This window comes from Passer domesticus, chromosome 2 (genome assembly GCF_036417665.1).
Source record: "Passer domesticus isolate bPasDom1 chromosome 2, bPasDom1.hap1, whole genome shotgun sequence".
NCBI lineage: Eukaryota > Metazoa > Chordata > Aves > Passeriformes > Passeridae > Passer > Passer domesticus.
In genome coordinates this window covers 13,052,157-13,061,562 of record NC_087475.1, presented here as the reverse complement: position 1 = coordinate 13,061,562, position 9,406 = coordinate 13,052,157, and the positions used below count along the sequence as shown (strand labels likewise).

Genomic DNA, 9,406 nt, shown 5'->3' with positions numbered 1-9,406 from the left:
GAAATGCCAGTATATATAAATGTCATTATATTATATCCATTTTATTTGGCTGAATGCTTCCTGAACAAGTTTTGGCAACTGCCAATATTTGAGACAATCTCCTTTCCAAAGGAGAACAATCCCCTAAATTAACCAAGTGTATCTTTAAATGTTCTCCATCCACTCTGAGTACCTACATAAGTCATTCATTGCAGCAAAGCATGTGGTATAAATAAATAATTACTATAAATTGCTTTAGAATATCTTTATACTTGAGTAGACACAGGAGTGGATAGCAAAAGCAAGACCTCTAAAGAATATTCAAGCCTATGAAGAATAATAATCTATGCCTTTAAGAAGATACACATGTCGATATATATAATTTTTTTATATCAATTACGAATAACAATTGAACCCTTCTAAAATAAGTATCTAAGCTGCCATAGTCTCTGAGTGAATTTATTTTGTTTTTAAACAAAATTATATTTAACAAGAGTGGAGCATTACAAAGAATTAGTGGAATAACTGAAAGAAAAATCTGCTACTCCTCTGACTTACTGAAAGTATATTTTAGTGCTTAGAAAATTTTAATTGAATGTCAACTGTGTTAGAATTCCTTACGTCTGAGGAGTATTTGTCTTGATTATAACCATCACATTGCATCATTTATTCCAGAAAATCTGATCTCTTAAATGACTGTCATCCTTCAATTCCTAGCTGACATCCCTTTCTCAGATTTCACTTGTATGAAGTTAATTTTTCCCAATGAATGAAGCAAGAGTAATCATTTGCTTTTATTTTTATTGCTTGCAATTTTCAGTTATAAAAGATAAAATCCATACAGAGAAAAGGAAAATGAATTTCATCAAATTCTTGTTGAAGCAAAGAGCTGTTCCTTGACAAAGACCTTGATCAAAGGATAGTGTTTAGTGTGTTCCTAACTTGAAATATTTGAGTCATTTCCACTGACAAAGTTCAGTTTTGCTAAAGTGCACTGTTGATTCAGAACCACTATTTTTAATGCCTTAGTCTTTTAAGGCACAATGAGCATCCAGTTTTACCTGCACATCTAGGAGTGGAGTAAATATGGATTAACTTACCACCATAAAGCTGGAATTGTATTATGCTTGTCCATTTAATACAGAAGGCATATAATTTATAAGCAAGCAAATTAAGTAGGACAACATTACCACTTTGTTGGACAGGCTGACTTTAAGTATCCTTTGGTGACTCATTCTATCCAATTTTATAATAAACTTCTTTTATATAATCCTTTCCTTGAATATGCCATTAAAGGAGGATGACAGAACGTAGGAGGTGAGAATGACTAGATGAGTATTCAGCACCAGATTGGTATTCCATTAATATGAAGTACCATTTCCTTGTCTTCAAATATAGATATTTGCTTGGATATCTGTAACCATAATGCTTTATTTTTACTAGACTCTTACATTAAAATAACTCTACATTCTAGTATTTTATTTATTTAAATCGATAAATTATTTACTTAATGTTGGCAGAGATTCAACAGAAATATTGTTTTCACACCAAAGTTGCTGTAAAAAGTATATTCCCGTGTCCTGCAAAGAACACAGAGTATCCTGTACCCTGCCTTCTTTTTCCTCAGACACCATACAAGGGAAAAAAGCCCAGGAAAAGCAGTCTTCTAATAGTTTCATTAAGTTTTATTAGACAAATAAATGTGATGATTGTTGATACAACTACACGAACAGAAAACAAACAGTCAGAATTGTCACTAATTATAATTCTTTAATGCGAATATGCTGGCAGTATTCTGTTCCCTGTAGTCTGTTTCTGTAAAAGCAAATGATCTTCTGACCATTCAATCATACTAAAATACCCCTTAAGATAGTGTTTTTATGTACAAACTTTGTGAGAATACTGGCTAGAGTGAGACTAGGATTTCACACAGAGGTGTTTGTTTTTGGGTTTTTTTTGTATTTTTTTCCCCCAGGTTACATTACACAGATTCATGTAACAATGTTTCCTGTTTTTAAAGTCTTGCCTTGTGAGGTTTGAACGATTTTTCCCAGAAAATTTGTAAAATTAAATATAGGGCCAGAAATATTACTGAGCTATATCTGATTTACCATTGTTTTGTTTAGGACAGGCAAGGTGGTGTGCTGGTTTTGGCTGGGCTAGAGTAAATTTTCTTCCCACTGTCTGGTATGGGGATAAGTTTTGGATTTGTGCTGAAAACAGTGTTGGTAATAGAAAGATGTTGTTGTTACTGCCGAGCAGGGCTTACACACTGCCAAGTTCTTTTCTCTTTCTGGTACTTCCTCACTGGTGAGGCAGCTGGGGGTGCTTGGGAAGTTGAGAGAAAGCTCATCTGGACAGGTGATCCAAACAGATCCAAAGGATATTCCATTCTGCATTATGCTCAGGATAGAAAGCCACTGTTAAGTCACTGTTCTCCTGGGATGGCTGAACACCTGCCTGCCCATGGAAGTGGTTAATGAATTTGTTGTTTTGCTTTGCTTGTGTACACAGCATTATCTTTACCTATTAAACTACACCCACGAGATTTCCAGCTGTTGCCCATCCAATTGTCTCACTCACCTTGCTGGTGAGGGAAGGAATGAGCAACTGTGTCGTGCTTAGTGGCCAGCTGGGCTTAAGCCATGACAGACATTCATACATTTTGTTTTTTAATATTTTACATATATTTTTAGATTAATTAATTAACAGATTATTTAGTTGCACCAGCCTCGGCTATTTGCCAGGTAGACCTCCAAAGTTTCAATCTTCCAAGATTTTTCAAATATCAAAATGTCATATATCAAAATAATCTTTCTATTTTTGTCTTTTATCCTCTCCACTCTCTCCTACTATCTAAATCCTGTGAAGACAGTATATAAGTAACTTTCATTCTTTTTCTGTGTATATATTTAGTGTACTTTCAGCACATTTTATGTGTGTTGAGGGCACTTTGAGGGCAATCCAATTGCAGTCTTGAAGGCACTTGCAGTTACTTGGTTTTATTTACGTTCCTGGAAGAGAGAACAAAGAAATGCAGAAAAATGCTTTCTGTGTTTCTTCTGTTTTGGATGCCTCAGGTGAGAGAAATCGGAAGAGAAAAAGAGAGAGAAAGAAAGATAGGGAGAGGGGAAGGAAACAGAAAGAAAGGAAGGAGTGGGATAAGGAAGAAAGGAGTAGGGAAAGAAGGAAGAAGGAGGAAAGGGATGGAAGGAGACAAGGTGTTCTCCTGGGATAAAAAGTCTAAAAAACAGTGTGGATGTTGCTCATGAAAAAACTATTTTAGATTTGGATAGATTTCTGAGTTGAAATATCTTTGAAAATCTTGTTCAAAATAAAAGTTTCTACTAGGTTTTGCTGTGCTAAGTAATACTTTCAGTAATAACAGTAATTTAAATTTTAGCAGATGAATGTAGAAAAAAACTTAAATGTTTAGTTATTTTTGAAGAGAGGGAGTTGAGCAGCACTGCTTCTGTTTCTTCAATAATTAAATTGGCTAGCAGAACTTGGAATGCATTTGTAGCAACAGAGGCTCAGCTCTTACCTTTATTTTGAAAGCAGCATTACAACTAAATAGGAGCTTATATTCTCCCTTGGGATATACTGAATTGTGTCATTTGCAAAGGTAAAGGAACTAACGTCTGCATGACAAACTCCTCCTCACATGAGACAGTTCTGTAGGATGAAGCTCTTGTACAACTGCTGGCATTTTCAAATCCATCACCACGAGTCACAATCCTGTACTTATCTACATCCAGACTAAGTCAGCAATTTGTCCTTCACATCCTTCATACTGTGGAAAGAGTTCCTCGCATACCAGTTCTTTGAATTCACCCTATCACAGTCAGAAAAATAGAAGGAAAAGATCAAAAATGGGGGAAAAAAGAGACAGACTTGAGATATTCTCAACTAAAAGGTGTATCCTGTTGTGAATAGACCTAAATGTTTAAAACAACAAACTTCACACCATGGGAGAGGATGATGTTTTAGGAGGGCAGAATTCTTAGAGGATCTATCACTTGGTTCTTTAAATAGAAAATGCCTATGTGTTCCTACTTATAGTCTGTCACTCGGCTATCAAAATGAATGGAAATATGGTTTTTGCTTTCCCCAGCTTACTTCTCAGGTTTTTTTTTTTGGGTTTTTTTTTTTTTTTTGGTTTTTTTTTTTTTTTTTTTTTGTTTGTTTTGGTTTGGTTTGGTTTTTTTTTCTGTATATTTTCTCTTTAATGGTGGGAGACTTTGGAAAGAAAAACAATGTTCTACTATTTTCCTCTTATGTATTTACCCTCTTTATATTTCCTCTGCATATTTACCTCTTTGTTTTTCAGTTTTTACATCCCTTACCCTCAAGTATACTATAAATATAAAGGCCAAAACTTAAGGGAGAGTTTTAATATAAAAGAGACAATTGCATATAAAAGAGAGCACAGCTGAGGCTTTAGGAAATAGAAATGTCCTGAAAGAGAAATAATCAATAAAAATAAAAGGAATATTTTAAATTAAAGCATTCCATTTTTTGGAATGGTCTTGTGCAGTAATGGTGAAATGGAAATTAAGTTTGGCATCAAGATTTGATTGCTTGCTTAATTTATGGGAGGTTCAGCAATTGTGAGTACAGATCACTTACAGTGAAACCAGGCAAACCCCCACTTCACCAAGGCTTTGGCTTAGTACAAAAATGAATTTCATATTCCCCTTATTAGCATTCCTTGCACAGCTTCTTGGGACAGGTGGAACCCAGGTCAAATGGTTTCATTACCAAGGAGATACAGCTTTGGTTTTATGATAGTCTTTATTCTGTGTCTGATGCAAACTGCTGAGCACATAGTGGTTCCAAATTGTCTGTTTATCTGCAGTCTTTTTTTTTTTAATTCAATGGTGACATTAGACTTCAAGAAGATATCACCTGAAAGCTGACAGCTGCACTTACAAAGCAGTGTATCAAACATCAAAGAGCTGATGCAGCATCTTTCACTCTAAACTTTGCCACTCAGATTATGAAATAATTTGAAAAGTAAACTTTCATTAGAGTATAATGTGATAATATAAAAACAAAATTACTGTATAAACATTTGAGAATATGCATACATAGAAAATAGCATCTGTAGTAGGGTTCATAGCAATTGTCAAAGTGCAGGAGGAGCACAGAAGATTTAGAAGCAATGTATTGCCATGATTGCCATCTGAAGTCAATGAAAAATTGCCCATTTACATGACATTTTTTATCTATTATATATTTAATGTAACTCTAACACAGATGTTTTATTGCAAATAAGGAAATCAAATTCCAGATTTCTCATTAATCTCATGTAGGCACTGGTCTCATGACCTGAGAAGATAAAATTATTTTTTGTTTTATGGTAAATTGACGTTTATTTTCCAAGTGAATTTAAAAAAAAAAGTGTAATGCTTTCTGATTTGAAGTAAATAGTGTTCCCAGTTTTTTGAAATGCTTATTGCTGGACAGGTCACAATTACTTCATCAGTACATTAATCATTACGATAATTACAATTAATTTTTTTTTTGCTTTCATAATGTAATTAAAAAGACAGCATATTTCCACAGATTTTAATTTTAAAATAAATAATTTAGTGCAAAGAAAGAATTATTTATTCATCTATAGATCATAATAATGGGCAGAGTTCAGTACCAGTTCAATACCAGTGAATTGGCCAGACAATGCTGTTGTAAGTCTTTTTTCACACATCTTTATAAACAGGTGCATAGGATTGCACATGGAACCCCAGTTCTTCTATTTTGTATGAAGGATTTAGCATAAATATATCATTCACATATTTGAGTGTATGTTGCTATTGGTGAAACACTGATTTGCTGAAATCAGTAGGAAAATATATATTGATTTAAATGAAGCTAATATTTTAAGCTGTTAAAATAATTAAAAAAGGGGACTTTTTCAGACCAGTTGCACAGACAGGAAAAAATGTGGTAGAGGTGGAGCTGCCATTCTGTCAACTTATTCTATGTACCACAGATATGTTCAGCTGTGCAGGTAGGGGTACAGAGATAAATTGCTGAAAGAAAAAAGTGCATGATATCATTGACTTGTGGATTTCATGAAAATATAAGATATTAACAAGCTATAGAAATTATTCTGAAGTGTGTGCAAGATTTATTGCTTTATGAATTTGTTAAATACTTCTGATGCTCAAGAAACATAAGTTAATGTCGACCCCTTTGAAGTCATATAAAATAAGGTAATCATCCAAATTTGTAATAGAACGGACAGCTTGCATACTTCTAAAGGTTGGTGTATACAAGAAGTGCAGAGAGGAGATGCTAATGGTTTGGGTGTCCATTTTCTCATACATCCCTTGGGCCAGGGGACTCCAGTAAAGCATCCATGTTTCTTTGTTGTATATGCTCAATTAATCCTACACATCTTCGACTTAGTTACATTGCATGCCCTGATGTTATGATAATTTGGTTTCTAAATTCATACCACGAATTTTACAAATTAACTGTTGCTGTTTTTCAATGCAGAATTTATTATCAGATTGTGCTAATATACTTAGTTCTATAAAACCAATTCTGCTTATCCCTGTGATCAGGTGACTAAAGAAGGCTTGTCTAGAAAATTGACTTCCAGCCTACAAAACACTCCTTACCAATGACAACTTGAAAGGATGATTTCTGTGTTATACATTTCCCTGTGTAGTCTTTCTCCTCAGGAATGTCACTGAAGCAGTGGCCTGTTGGTTTACCTTGGAGTGCTGTGGACTTAGTACTGCATTTTCTGCTCAATTCTGGCAGCAAGCAGAGAAAAAATAGAGAAAGAAACACAAAAGATGATCCTCCATTATAACTACTTTGTACAGCATGACTACCAAGGGTACAATTTTAAAATAATTCTCTTCCACGAGAGTATTAGAGATCCATATATTCTAACTCTTTTTCATGTAAAATATAGGTCATTATGTTCTGAATATTGTTAGTCATAAACTATTGTACAAATGTATACACAGTTATATTGCATTAATAAATGAAGAATTAATTTGTATGGAGTATTTGAGTTGAGCAAATACAAAAAAATTATTGCCTATGATTTTTTCAGGGCTTCTGAAAAAGATGTACAGGAGAGGTCATAAATTTCCTTCTGGAAAACATGAGTATGAATATTAGATTTGTAGCTAAAACTAATCAAATTGTGTACTGTATAAGGTATAAGACACACTGGAGGTGTTTTAGTGTATTTTTTTCCCAAAATATTCCCATGATTTGAATGTTTTTAAACAAGTCACCACTCAGTAACAAGCATAATTAATTTCAAACTTGCATAGTTATTTGAATAACTGAGGGAAAATACTAGAAATTGAAAGTCTCTGTCAGCTCAGAGTCTACTGTTCTGCTTTTGACCATGTATTTTTGCAAACTTTCATTTTTGATACATGAATAAATACTGACGCAGAGTTAAGACACAAAAATCCCTGTAAAGAACATCTTTTGTTCTCAATCTTTCAGTGTCCTGATGCTATTATATAGAGCAGTATATAAGGAGGTGTTCTGGGAAAATGGATTTTGGCCAGGAATCTAGATCTTCACCAGAGATTTAGCAACATATTTTAACATAATTTGAAACGGAATGATCAGAAGCTGGTTAATAATCAGGCCTGCTGGCTGGATTCCTTAAAAATATGTGGTACCACTAATCACTGTTAGCAATCAGTGTGCTGTGACAACTCACCTTTATTTGCAGTCAGTTGAGTAAGAACTTGTTTCTAAACAAGAGCTGCCTCTGATTTTGGTACAAATAAAATTTTTTTTTTATGTCATTTACCTTAGATATAGTCACGCACTTGGAATGAGGATAATCATTGCCTTTTAAGCCAACAGCTGCTGTGGCTTACAGTTTAAAGGACATCCTTTGTCATGGAAACTTCCTCTGCCTTTCACATTAGGTTTTTCTGCCTTAATGACGTATCGCATTTCTATTAAAGGTCTGAGGATGTTTCACTTCACACTTCTGATTCATTCCCACAGTAATTCCCTACCAAAACTTGTATTTCTGTCTTTGGTGCTACTCAAATATTTTTTTATTTTTGCAGTCAAGAAAACTTCTAGCAAATCTTTTTAAGAACTTAATGGTGACTGCTTTTGCAGGGGTCATTCAGAGAGTAGGCATCTCAAACTTTTATTCCTACACTGGATGAACTGCACTAGTCTTAACCATTCACATGTTAAACTGGAGTGCAGTAGCACCAGTAATACCAGCACCTTTCGTGCCTGTTGCTTGTTTTTATTCACTGACCTCCAAAGCAATATTCAAGATATAGGATCAGATCCATTAAATTTCTGGGGAGAAAAAACCAAGAAAAGTATTTATTTTCAAATTTACAATCTGTGAGATTAATGCACTCATTTGATCTCATGCTGGGAACTCATCCTGGTGCTGCAGAGTCAGTGTCTAAGGGGGGAATGACCACTGCTTTTGGCCAGGGCTGGCAGCAAATTCAGGAACAATGTAAGCCAGAGGAAACTACACTCACACCATCCCACAAAGGTAGTTTGCCTCTCTGAATCCTTTGTATTTACACAACAATGGGGTGATGCAGGGCACTGAGGTGAGAAGTGGTCTGTGTTAGGGTGGAGATCTTCCTGGACTAAGGGTGTCAAGGCAGAACATGACACAACCTTTTATTTCTGCCACTTCCCGTGTGCTGCCACTCTCCTGGGAAGAAATCCTACTGCAGTCACAGCCCTGCAGCAGAGATATCTCCCTGACTCTGCAGCATGGGGGCTGAACAGTTGCTGTCTGGCACCCCTCAGGTCTGACATCCTCCTCTGAGTGGGATCTAGTCTTCAATTTATTGAGTACTCTTTCTGCATTCAGCCCTGCTTCAGCCCAGATGACAGAGAACATATGAGATGAAAGAGAATCCACTGCACTACTAGTAACTACTCTAGTAACAAAACCATTTGCACCTGCAAAAACAATAAATCTATCCCTGCGAATCAGTGAAGAAGATGAGTAAACAATTTAAGCATTGTCTTAGTACATACACACAAAAACCACCTTTTAAACAAATAATAGAGTGGCAAGAAAACTATTAGCCAATTGGATCTGAACTCAAGGTCTGTGAAAACTGTATAAAAATTAGTTATGTGAATGAAGAATTTGCTTTCCTGCATTAAGAAATGGAGACCTGTCAGGTTATGACTGCAACAATCCATTATTAGAAGTGTTCAAACAGCCTCCCCAGGTAATTTTGGTGGAAATGGAGAAGGGGCTGTTCACTAGAACAGCTCATCTGACAGATGGGAAAGGAAGGGGTGGTTACTTCCACCAGGGAGGTGGGAAAGATCAAATGGGGGCGAAGTGGCATCACTCTTCTCAGCATCAGTGGGCACAGCTGCAGCTGGCAGAGGATGTCCTTCTCCACCCATTGTACTGAGGTGGACTAATTCT

At 35.4% G+C, this 9,406-nt stretch overlaps 1 long non-coding RNA gene across 1 annotated transcript; it reads right to left on the bottom strand.

Annotated features, from left to right (window-relative positions):
* Window positions 1-5,888: 5,888 nt before the first annotated feature.
* On the bottom strand, window positions 5,889-7,737 carry LOC135295198 (uncharacterized). The gene is made up of 3 exons (XR_010357223.1): window positions 7,685-7,737; window positions 6,609-6,746; window positions 5,889-6,014 (listed from the first exon to the last, which is right to left on the bottom strand). It is a non-coding gene; the product is annotated as an uncharacterized LOC135295198 (long non-coding RNA).
* Window positions 7,738-9,406: the final 1,669 nt, after the last annotated feature.